The following is a 12,114-nucleotide window of genomic DNA, read 5'->3' as shown; positions in this document are numbered from 1 at the left end:
AAGTGAAGTAGCCAAGGACTTAAACTGGCACTCTGATGCTAGAGTTGCAAGCAGCAACTTACCCACTGTGCCACAAAACTGGCCCTGATTCATAATTTTGTCTGTGTGACTTATTGTACTTGAATGTGTTTATAGATCTAGAAACACTGAGAGGTGGTGAGGGAGGGTCCTGAGGAGGTTAGTCCTCTGCAGGTTAGTTACCACAGCAGAGGCCTGTACAGGTTTTTGAGCATAGGAAGACTAAGCTCTTCAGAGTGCTTGTATTGGTAAAGGCAACTCAAAACAGTCAGGATAGCAAGTTCCAGGAGCATATGCCCAAATGTTTGCATTCCAAATTTAGTGTCTCACTTCTTACCTACTAATTACTTAACTTTATAAAAGAATTAAATGTGTAGGTTAGATATTCAGTATGTATTGTAATTCAGTTCTTGTTAGTCCCAACTATGTGGTCTGAGTCAGTGGCATGAGTAGCAACTGGGGCTTGTTAGCGTTGTAAAAGTTTATGCTGCATCACAGACTTACTGAGTCACAATATACATTTTCTGTGTATGATTTCAAGATATCTGTATAGCTTATATGTATTTAAACTGAGGTGAACTGATTTCTGTTAATTACTTTTAAGGTTCTTAGAAGTCCAGTTATTTGATAAATAGTTGATATTCTTTTGAGTATTTTATGATTTGATTTATCATTTAATTCTCTAAGTACAGCATCTAACATTTTTGCAGATCAAGTTTTAGATGCTAATCCATATCCAGCCCTCAGTTCTCCATGAGATCTTACTCAGATGTAGTGCTCCCTCTGGTGGACGATGGTGAAAAGAACATAGTTTTTAGAAAAATTGCTGGGTTTTTCATATAATAAACACTTCATAACCAGGGGCTGGTGCTGTGACACAGTGGGTTAAAGCCTCAGTCTGCAGCACTGACATCCCATGTGGGTGCTGGTTCGAGTCCTGGCTGCTTCATTTTTTTTTTTAAAGATTTTATTTATTTATTTGAAAGAGTTACACAGAGAGACAAGTAGAGGCAGAGAGAGAGAGAAAGGTCTTCCATCTGCTGGTTTGCTCCCCAATTGGCTGCAATGGCCAGAGCTGCGCCGATCTGAAGCCAGGAGCCAAGAGCTTCTTCCGGGTCTCCAATGCGGGTGCAGGAGCTCAAGAACTTGGGCCATCTTCTGCTTTCCCAGGCCATAGCAGAGAGCTGGATCAGAAGTGGAGCAGCTGAGACTCGAACTGGCGCCAGCCCATATGGGATGCCAGTGCTACAGGTGGTGGCTTTACCTGCTACACCACAGTGCTGGCCTCTGCTCCACTTCTGATCCAGCTCCCTGCTAATGCACCTGGGAAAGCAGCAGAGGATGGCCCAAGTCCTTGGGCCCCTGCACCCGTGTTGGGGACCCAGAAGAAGTTTCTGGCTCTTGGCTTAAGAACAGTTCAGCTTCAGCTGTTGTGTGACCATTTTGGGAGTCAACCAGTGGATAGAAGACTGCTCTCTCTCTCATTCGCACTCTCTCTCTCTTTCCCTGTTTCTACCTCTCTCCCTGTTTCTACCTCTCTCTGTAACTGTCTTTCAGATAAATAAATAAATCTTAAAGCAAAACAAGACTTCATATTCCTCAGTGGTTCTCTTTGTGAACTTCCTTTCCAAACTCTTCTCAGTCTCTGACACTGTAACTCTCATTTTGGATTCAACTGACAAGGGGGGGGGTCTCTTATGAGTCAAGTTTTGTCACAAGTATCCACATAAGAGTCACCAAAATGAAAGAGCACAGGTCAAATTTATATTGCAGTGGTACTCTATTAATAATGAATGCGGTGTTAGGAATAAGAGTTAAATCCCATGTTTGAAGCTGCTAGTCACATTTGAATTTGATATTATCTGGGCAAGAATTATGCTGTTGTTCTTACAATAAGATTTATTACTCTGAAAGATATTATGCAAATTATTTTCCTCCTAGTTTTTGTTACAATAATTATTTGTCAGGATGAAAAAAATAAAAATGACTGTGTGGAATGACTTTCTCTTTTATATCTCATCCTAATCTTGGAATTTGAATGTTTACTTTGCCAGCAACATAGTTATAGTTCTGCTCAGTTCCTGAAAAGGCATGTGACAGGTGTAAAAAATACCTTATGTGATCACACAAATAGGATTAATCTTTTGGTAATAATAATAGAATTTTTAAAAAGGTATGAACTTCCAACATGGGAAGCAGTCCATATAGCAGACTCATAGAAAGGCAATCAATTAAAGTAGCACTCTGGCCTCAGAATCAGCCCTTAAGGTATTCTGCTCTGGCTGAAAAGCCCAGAAGAGCATTTTAGGTATGCAAAGCCAAGACCCTGTAGCAAAAAGTGTCCTACATGAAAGACCTCTGTTGGTGAAACCCCAGTGGAAACAAATGGTCATCAAAGAAGGATGTACTTTTCTCTGAAGGGAGGAGAGAACTTCCACTTTGCTTATGGCCTTGTCTAAATACTGACAGAGTTTGTGGATTCAAAAGGCTTCCAAAGTCTAGGCTTCTCATGTCAACAGCCTTGGGTGATCACTGATGTCATACATAAGAGTGTTAATTGTTAAATTAAGAACAGGCATCATTGTGCACTAACATCTCATGCAAGATCTCTGTCCTCAAAGAGTTTTATATGAGAGTTAATAGTAAAACTTGTTCTCAAAGATGTACTTTGTATTAGTGTATTAGTGTATTAAATGAAAGATATGCTTATGTCACATAAATTTTAGATAAGCTTAAGTGCCCAGCTCCATTGCCTGTTTATTTAGGTGCTTCTTCGATTAATGGTAAAACTTGTTCTCAAGGGAAAAAAGGTATATTATTGGGGCTGGTGATTTTGCCTGTAGTGTCAGCATCCCACATGGGCACCGGTCTGTGTCTCAGCTGCTCCACTTCTGATCCAGGTCTCTGCTATCTCCTGGGAAAGCAGTACAAGATGGCCCAAGTCCTTGAGCCCCTGCACTTGCATGGGAGACCCAGAAGAGGCTACTGGCTTTGGATCGGCGCAGCTCTGGCTGTTGCAGCCAACTGGGGAGTGAACCAGCGGATGGAAGACCTCTCTCTTTCTCTGCCTCTCCTTCTCTCTCTGTGTGAATCTTTCAAATAAATAAGGAAATCTTTTTTAAAAAAGTATTTTATCGAAAAAGTTCAAAGAAAAATAAAGGAACCAGGAGGAAAGGTAGGAATGAGTGAGGAAGGGAGGATGGGAAGGGAAGTGTCATTATGTACTTAAAATTGTATGTATAATTGAAATTTGTTACATTTATATAAATAAAAAATTTAAATAAAATAAGCTGCCTTATGGGCAGACATTGTGTTGCAGAGGGTTAAGTGGCTGCTTGTGATGTCTGCATCCCATATTAGAGTGGGGGGGCAGGGGCAATTGGGGGGCACCTGGCTCCTGGCTTCGTATTGGTGCAGCGTGCCGGCCATGGTGGCCATTTTGGGGGTGAACCAACGGAAGGAAGACCTTTGTCTCTCTCACACTAACTCTGCCTGTCAAAAAAAAAATACATACTTTTTTCTTAGATTTTTCATTAATTAAATGTTTTAAATATTTTTTAAATATTAAAATTTTAAATTTTAACTGAAACATATTTGAAAAGCAGAGAGAGGGACAGACAAATGGAGATTTTCTATCCACTGGTTTACTCCCCAGATGTCAGCAAAAGTGAGTACAAGGCCAAGTCAAACCCAGGAGCCTGGAATTCAATCCAGGTTTCCCACATGTGTGGCAGGGGCCCAACTACTTGAGCAATTACCTGCCACCACTCAGTGTGTACATTAGCAGGAAGCTGGAATCTAAAGCACAGCCATGACTCTGAACTCAAGCACTCCCAATGGGATGTGGACGTTCCAAATGGCATCTTAACCACTATGACAAACATCAACCCCAATCTTTTTAATTTTTAACTGACAACATAGAAACTGTACAGATTGATGGAGTATCATGTGAAGTTTCAAAACTTCTACACATTGTATAATGTCCTGTCATGGTAAACACATCTATTTCCTCAAACATTTATTGGTTCTATATGGTGAAAAACATTCAAAATCCATTCATCTAGTTGTTGGGTTTGTATTTTAGAAAAAAACATATAGCATATTATTATCTAGAGTCACCTACTGTACAACTGAAGACCAAAATTTCTTACTCTTAACTGTAACTTAGTACCCATTACATAGTCTACCCCACATCATCTCCTGTATTCTCTTTAGCATCTAGTAACTGAGATCATACTCTCAACTGTCATGAGATCAACCCTTTTAGATTCCACAAGAGTGAGATCATGTGGTATTTATCTTTTTTTTTTTTTTTTTAAGATTTTTTAAGAGTTACAGATAGAGAGGGAGAAACAGAAAGATGGAGCTCTTTCATCCACTGATTCACTCCCCAAATGGCTCAAACAGCCAGGTCTGGGCCAGGCTGGAGCCATGTGCCAGGAACTGCATCCAGGTCTCCTACCTAGGTAGCAGGGGGCCAAGTACTTCGGCCATCTTCTACTGCTTTTTCCAGGCCATTAGCACGGAGCTGGATCAGAAGTGGAGTAGCAAGGACTTGAACCAGTGTAAATATGGGATGCCAGCAATACAGGCAGCAGCTTAACCCGCTATGGCATGACACTTGTATTTCTGTGCTTGGTTTATTTCACTTGACATAAGGACCTCTGGTTCTAACCATGTTGTTGCAAATAACAAGATTCAAGCCTTTTTATGGCTAAATAATATTCTATTGTGTGTGTATGTATGTGTGTGTATACACATTTTCCTTATGCATTCATCAGCTAATAGACATTTGGTTTTTTTTTCCATTTCGTGACTATACATAGGCATACAGATGTCTTCCCTATTTCTCTTGGGTATATACTCAGTGGTGGGAATGCTGGATCATACTGTAGTTCAATATTTAGTTTAATATTTGAATGTGCTTAATGATAGTTATATATGTAAAAACAGAAAAAATAGTAAAATTAATGCTACTTTATGTCACTTCAAGTGGGTGAATGCTATGGAGAATTATTACATTTCAGTAAAGCTGTTACAAAAAAAAGGAGGAAGAAGAGGCAGTAAATATAGAAATGATTTCAGTATTTGTATAAAGTTTTATTTAACGGATATCAGAAATCACTCAACCTCTTCATTTCAAACCCCCTCAGACCCAGTGAGGTGAAATCACTTACCCCACTCATCTAGACACTAAAAATTAGACCAAAAAGGGGGGAGGAGCAGAACCATTAATTTAAAGGCCTTCTACTGTCTTCCAATCCTAAAAGTGATTTCTCTTAAGCATGGCCCTCAACAGTGTCATCTTTTGCTGCCTAACTTAAAACCTGGAGATCTTACCCACTTGAATGACTTCAAGCAGCAGAATTATCAACCACTACCCCAGCAATTCTAGCTCAAATTTCCCTGCCCTTAAACTGGCCAACAAATTGGGTCAGTTCTTGTCTCTAAAGGACTTGTTTGTTTCCAGCCCTTCTGTTAGCTTATACCCAGAGTAAAGCAAATTTTTTCTTTGCTTGAATTCTCATCTCCAGTCTTTTGATCTCTCTCTTCTCACAAAATTCACCAAAATCAATACTTCTGCACTATTCTTCTGTAAGTTTGTACATTTCATACTGCTAATCAAAAATATTTGTGAACTCCTTAATACCAACAAAATAAAGTTTAAAGTCTTTAGCTTTTTCTATTCCAGAATCCATCCCAACCTATAATCTATACCCTTCTATACAAACAACACTTCTCTATGGTCAAAGTTGTCTACTATACAACCTATATACATTTCCAATTAGTTATTCCCCATAGTTACTCTCTGCATCACTTATTTGACTTATTAACATGTTTGTGTTTGTTTATTTCCTTTTCCAGAAGTTCTCAATTCTCCTATGTGTCAACATACCCTGTGAAGCTTTAAAAATACAGGGCTCTTTTTTTAAGATTTATTTATTTATTTATTTGAAAGGCGGAGAGGGAGAGGGAGAGGGAAAGGGATGAGGGAGAGGGATGAGGGAGAGGGAGAGGGAGAGGTCTTCCATCTGCTGGTTCACTCCCCAAATGGCTGCAAGGGCTGGAGCTGGAGCAATCCAAAGCCAGGAGCCAGGAGTTTCTTCCAGTCTCTCACAAAGGTGCAAGGTCTTCGGCCATTTTCTGCTGCTTTCCCAGGGCCATAGCAAGGAGCGGGATCAGAAGTGGAGCAGCTGGGACTCGAACTGATGCTCACATGAGATGTTGGCACTGCAGGCAGTGGCTTTATCTGCTACACCATAGAGTCTTTCCCAAGATATAGGACTCTTAAGGATGGTACCAGACATACTATTTTAAAATTGCACAAGTAAATCTGTTCAAGGAGTGAAAACTAACAATTCACAGACTTTAAGAAAGTTTTTTATCAACATGCTTCAATTTTCACTACCTGAGCACACAAAATTATAAAATCCAAAAATCAAAAATCAAACTGCCCAAAGAAATTGTTACATAAATACTCAACCATTCTTTTTCTTAATCACTTCTACAACATAAATCCTCTAATTAGCATCTGATTCGTAACAAGAGGTAAATACAGGCCGGCGCCGCGGCTCACTAGGCTAATCCTCCGCCTTGCGGCGCCGGCACACCGGGTTCTAGTCCCGGTCGGGGCGCCGGATTCTGTCCCGGTTGCCCCTCTTCCAGGCCAGCCCTCTGCTGTGGCCCGGGAGTGCAGTGGAGGATGGCCCAAGTGCTTGGGCCCTGCACCCCATGGGAGACCAGGAAAAGCACCTGGCTCCTGGCTCCTGCCCTTGGATCAACGCGGTGCGCCGGCCGCAGTGCGCCAGTCGCAGCGGCCATTGGAGGGTGAACCAACGGCAAAGGAAGACCTTTCTCTCTGTCTCTCTGTCTCTCTCTCTCACTGTCCACTCTGCCTGTCAAAAAAAAAAAAAAAAAAAAAAAAGTAAATACAGTCCTTGAAAAATGTTAACAAGAGTTAAATATCTAAGTACTCAATAAATTCGTTTGTAAGAAACATCACAACCAAATTAAAAATTCAATCTAATTCATGCTTTTCCTACACATGGCAATTGATTAAATATGAACAGAATAGGTTAACAGAAACGTCCAGTTTAAAATTCAACATGCAGAATTATTTATAGCTATCATAAGTAATTTGACTAAATCCAGTTGTGGCAATTTCACATTAACACCTGGATATAAACATGCAAGAAAGGAGTCAACAAGATGAAAAATGAAGATAGTACTTGTCAATCCAAACTGTATATTATAATAACCTGCGAAGTCTCTTTAATTTTCCAATGAAGTCACACTCTAAACAAATTAAATCAGAATCTCTGGGCATAAGACTCATGCATTGGTGTTTTTTAAAGCTCCCCAAGTACTTCTACCATGTACTCAACATTAAGAACTAATGAATTAGGGCCACCGCCTGCAGTACTGGTATCCTATATGAATGCCGGTTCCAGGCTCGGCTGCTCTACTTCCTATCCAGCTCTCTGCTGTACCTGGGAAAACAGTAAAAGACAGCCCAAGTCCTTGGGCCCCTGCACCCACGTGGAAGACCTGGAAGAAGCTCCTGGCTCCTGCCTTCGGATCGGCACAGCTCCAGCCATTGCAGCCAATTGGGGAGTGCACCAGCAGATGGAAGACATCTCTCTCTCTCTCTCTCTCTCTCTCTCTGCCTCTCATCTCTCTCTGTAACTGTGACTTTCAAGTAAAATAAATAAATCTTTAAAAAAAAAAAAAAAAGATTTACTCTCTGCGAGAGGATGGCCAAGTGTTTGGACCCCTGCACCCACGAGGGAGACTCAGAAGAAACTCCTGGCTCCTAGCTTCAGATCGGCCCAGCTCCAGCCATTGCAGCCTAAAGGAAGTGAACCAGCAGATGGAAGACCTCTCTCTCTATCTCCCCCTCTCTGTATCTCTGCTTCTCAAGTAAATGAATAAATCTTATTTAAAAAAAAAATTTACTGGCCGGCGCCATGGCTCACTAGGTTAATCCTCCATGTAGGTGCAGGGGCCCAAGCACCTGGGCCATTCTCCACTGCCTTCCTGGGCCACAGCAGAGAGCTGGACCAGAAGAGGAGCAACTGGGAATAGAACCCGGCACCCATATGGGATGCTGGCACAGGAGGCGGAGGATTAACCAAGTGAGCCATGGCGCTGGCCCTGGAAAAAAGTATGTATTAATTAAAAAGGTTTTACATTGAATTATTTATCTTTTAATTGCTCTCTCCAATTTAATCAATCACCATAATAAATTTTAGAAAATTCTTATGTCCTTAATGTTATCTGCTGTTGTAATAAACAGAGAACATGAGGATTAAACCCTTGAATTTAGGCTCTCTATCACCTTGTGAGTTCCCCGAGCCACCTAGAAGTCACTTACAGTTTGACCCCTTGCATTGCTGACCCACTAGGTGGCAGTGTGGGAACACAAGGCAGGGCAAGTGGCGCGAGGAACCCACTTAATGTTTTTGGAAACAGGCTGTCCACAATTAGTAGTGGTAGGTATAGTTGTCATCCTGGCATCCTCAGAGAACCCTAGGTTGAAAGTCTCCTACTTGAAATTTTTTAAATGCAGAATATTGTCTTTACCATTTGACCACATGACCAGTCATCTGAACTTTAGTATTCCTGTCTGGTTTCTAGTGTTTGTTATTTACAGTGACCCATTCATCATTTTCATTACTTTTGCTGTATCTGGGAATCATCTGCTCAGTTTCAAAAAAAAAAAGTTTTTAACTGATTGATTTATTTGAGAGGCAGAGTTACAGAGAGGGAGAGACAGAGGGAAAGACTTCCATGTGCTGGTTCATTCCCCAATTGCTTGCAATAGCTGGACTGGGCTGATCTGAAGGCAGGAGCCATGATCTTTTCCAGAATCTCTCACATGGATGCAGGAGCCCAAGCACTTGGGGCATCTTCCACTGCTTTCCCAGGCCGTTAGCAGGGAACTGGATTGGAAATGGAACAGACAGGACTCGAACTGGTGCCTATATGGGGTGCTGGTGCTTCAGGGGAAGCTTTATACACTATGCCATAGCGGCCCCCACCCATTTTTTTCATCCTCTTTGCCCCAATATCTTATTAGATCTTTTTCTGTCCTTCCCATTGCTTTTTTATTTTTCTTCCCAGCCATGAGCAATGGTCATTCTCAATATGAATTTAGTGATTTTCTGCTTCTGCATATTAGAATCATCTGGACAGCTACTAAAACTCCTGATATCTGGGCTACATTTAAGACCAATTAAAAGTGGGACCCAGGCATCATTAGTTTTTTTTTCTAAACCAGTATGAAAACTTTGTTCATTTATTTTTCCACCCTACTCTCCCTCCTGTGCATGCTCCCACTTTCCTTCCTTTTAATTTTTACAATGACCTACTTACAGTTTATTTTATAATCATTAGCTTAACCTTCCAACAAGAAAAGAATTGAGCAAATAATAAGAAAAATACACTGTTCCTCTACAATAGAGACATGGGCCGGTGCCATGGAGCAGTGGGTTAACACCCTGGGCTGAAGTGCTAGCATCCCATATGGACGCCAATTCTAGTCCTGGCTGCTCCTCTTCTGATCCAGCTCTTTGCTATGGCCTGGGAAAGTAGTACAAGATGGTCCAAGTTTTGGGCCCCTGCACCCACGTGGGAGGCCCAGAAGAAACTCCTGGCTCCTGGCTTCGGATCGGCAAAGCTCTGGCCTTTGCGGCCATCTGGGGGGTGAACCAGCTGATGGAAGACCTTTCTGTCTGTACCTCTCTCTGTAACTCTGTCTTTCAAATAAATAAAAATTAAAAAAAATAGAGACAAAGCTGTAAGCAATAATGAAATCTCAAAATCTCAATTTTGGGGCCGATGCTGTGGCATAGTGGGTAAAGCTGCTGCTTGCAGTGCTGGCATCCCATGCAGGTGCTGATTGGAATCCTGGCCACTCCACTTCCAATTCCACTCTCTGCTATGGCCTGGGAAAGCAGTAAAGATGGCCCAAGTCCTTGGGCTCTTGCACTCACTTGGGAGACCCGGAAAAAGCTTCTGGCCCCTGGCTTTAGATTGGCCATTGTGGTCATTTGGGGAACGAACCAGGAGATGGAAGACCTTTCTCACTCTGCCTCTGCCTCTCTGTAACTCTACCTCTCAAATAAATGAATGTTTAAAAAAATGTCGATTTTGCTCATATATATTACTTTTTTATACACTATTGGTTTTTACAGATCGGGGAAAAATAGGCTATTTGTGTTTTTTGGGACTGGCTTATTTCACTTAGTAAAATGGTTTCCAATTGCTTTTATTTTGTTGCAAAAGACAGGATTTCATTCTTTTTTATGGCAGAATAGTAGTCTATAGTGTATATATACTACATTTTCTTTAGTCATCAGTTGATGGATTTCTGGATTGATTATGAATTGAGCTGCAATAAATGTGGGAGTACAGATAACTCTATTTGTGCTGATTTAATTTTGTTTGGGCAGTCCCAGGTGAGATGACTGGGTCATTTGGTTAGATCAATTTTCAGACTTTTGAGTAAACTCAATACTATCTTCCACAATGGTTGGACTACTTTACGTTCCCACCAACAGTGTATTAGGGTACCTATTCCCCCACATCCTCACCAGCATTTATTGTTATTTAATTTCTGTATGAAAGCCATTCTAACTGTGGTGAAGTTAAAACCTCATTGTGATTTTTTTACTTGCATTTCCTGATGGCTGGTGATCCTGAGCATTTTTCATGTGTCTTGGCCATTTGAGTTTCCTGTTTTGAGAGATGCCTGATCAAGTCCGTTGCCCATTTCTTAACTGGATTGTTTGTTTTGTTGTTCAGTTTTATGAGCTCTTTATAGAATCTGAATATTAATCCTTTATCATTTGCATAGTTTGCAAATGTTTTCTCCCATTCTGTCAGTTGTATCTTCACTTTGTTGAGTGTTTCCTTTGCAGTGCAGAAATTTCTCAGCTTGATGTCATCCTGTTTGTCTGTTTTTACTTTTTTTTTTTTTTTTTTTTTGACAGGCAGCGCACCGTGCTGATCCGATGGCAGGAGCCAGGAGCCAGGTGCTTTTCCTGGTCTCCCATGGGGTGCAGGGCCCAAGCACCTGGGCCATCCTCCACTGCACTCCCTGGCCACAGCAGAGGGCTGGCCTGGAAGAGGGGCAACCGGGACAGAATCCGGCGCCCGACCGGGACTAGAACCCGGTGTGCCGGCGCCGCTAGGCGGAGGATTAGCCTAGTGAGCCGTGGCGCCGGCCTGTTTTTACTTTTATTGCCTGTCTTCTGGCATCTTTCCTAAGCATTCTTTGCCTATGCCAGTGTCTTGCAGGGTTTCCCCAGTGTTTTCCTCTAGTGATTTGAAGATATCAAATCATAGATTTAGATCCTGGATCCATTTGGAGTTGATTTTTGTATAAGGTGTAAGGTAGGGGTCTTGTTTTGTACTTCTGTAGGCGTGGATCCAATTTTCCTAGTACTATTAGTTGAAGAGACTGTCCTGTTTCTTGAGATTGATTTTAGCTTCTTTGTCAAAGATTAGTTGGTTGTAGATGCATGGATTGATTTCTGGGGTTTCTATTCTGTTCCATTGATCTACATATCTATTTTTCTGCCAGTACCAGGATGTTTTGATTATAACTGCCCTGTAGTATGTCTTCTTTTTTTTTTTTTTTTTTTTTTTTTTTTACAGGCAGAGTGGACAGTGAGAGAGAGAGACAGAGAGAAAGGTCTTCCTTTTGCCGTTGGTTCACCCTCCAATGGCCGCCGCTGCAGCCGGCGCACCGCGCTGATCCGATGGCAGGAGCCAGGATCCAGGTGCTTTTTCCTGGTCTCCCATGGGGTGCAGGGCCCAAGCACCTGGGCCATCCTCCACTGCACTCCCTGGCCATAGCAGAGAGCTGGCCTGGAAGAGGGGCAACCGGGACAGAATCCGGCGCCCCAACCGGGACTAGAACCCGGTGTGCCGGCGCCGCAAGGTGGAGGATTAGCCTATTGAGCCACGGCGCCGGCTTTTTTTTTTTTTTTTTTTTTTACAGGCAGAGTGAACAGTGAGAGAGAGAGAGACAGAGAGAAAGGTCTTCCTTTTTCTGTTGGTTCACTCCCCAATGGCCGCTGCAGCCGGTGC

At 42.0% G+C, this 12,114-nt stretch overlaps 1 protein-coding gene and 1 pseudogene across 2 annotated transcripts in view; both read left to right on the top strand.

Annotated features, from left to right (window-relative positions):
* The window catches only part of SMYD3 (SET and MYND domain containing 3), a 780,787-nt gene that overhangs the window by 18,147 nt on the left and 750,526 nt on the right, over nucleotides 1-12,114 (top strand). The window lies entirely within an intron of this gene.
* The window catches only part of LOC138845083 (U5 small nuclear ribonucleoprotein 40 kDa protein pseudogene), a 47,954-nt pseudogene continuing 44,000 nt past the window's right edge, over nucleotides 8,161-12,114 (top strand).

Source organism: Oryctolagus cuniculus, chromosome 13, assembly GCF_051225735.1.
Source record: "Oryctolagus cuniculus isolate XC-2025 breed Fujian yellow rabbit chromosome 13, ASM5122573v1, whole genome shotgun sequence".
NCBI lineage: Eukaryota > Metazoa > Chordata > Mammalia > Lagomorpha > Leporidae > Oryctolagus > Oryctolagus cuniculus.
The sequence above is the reverse complement of the archived record's forward strand: the minus strand, read 5'-3'. Positions and strand labels throughout refer to the sequence as shown.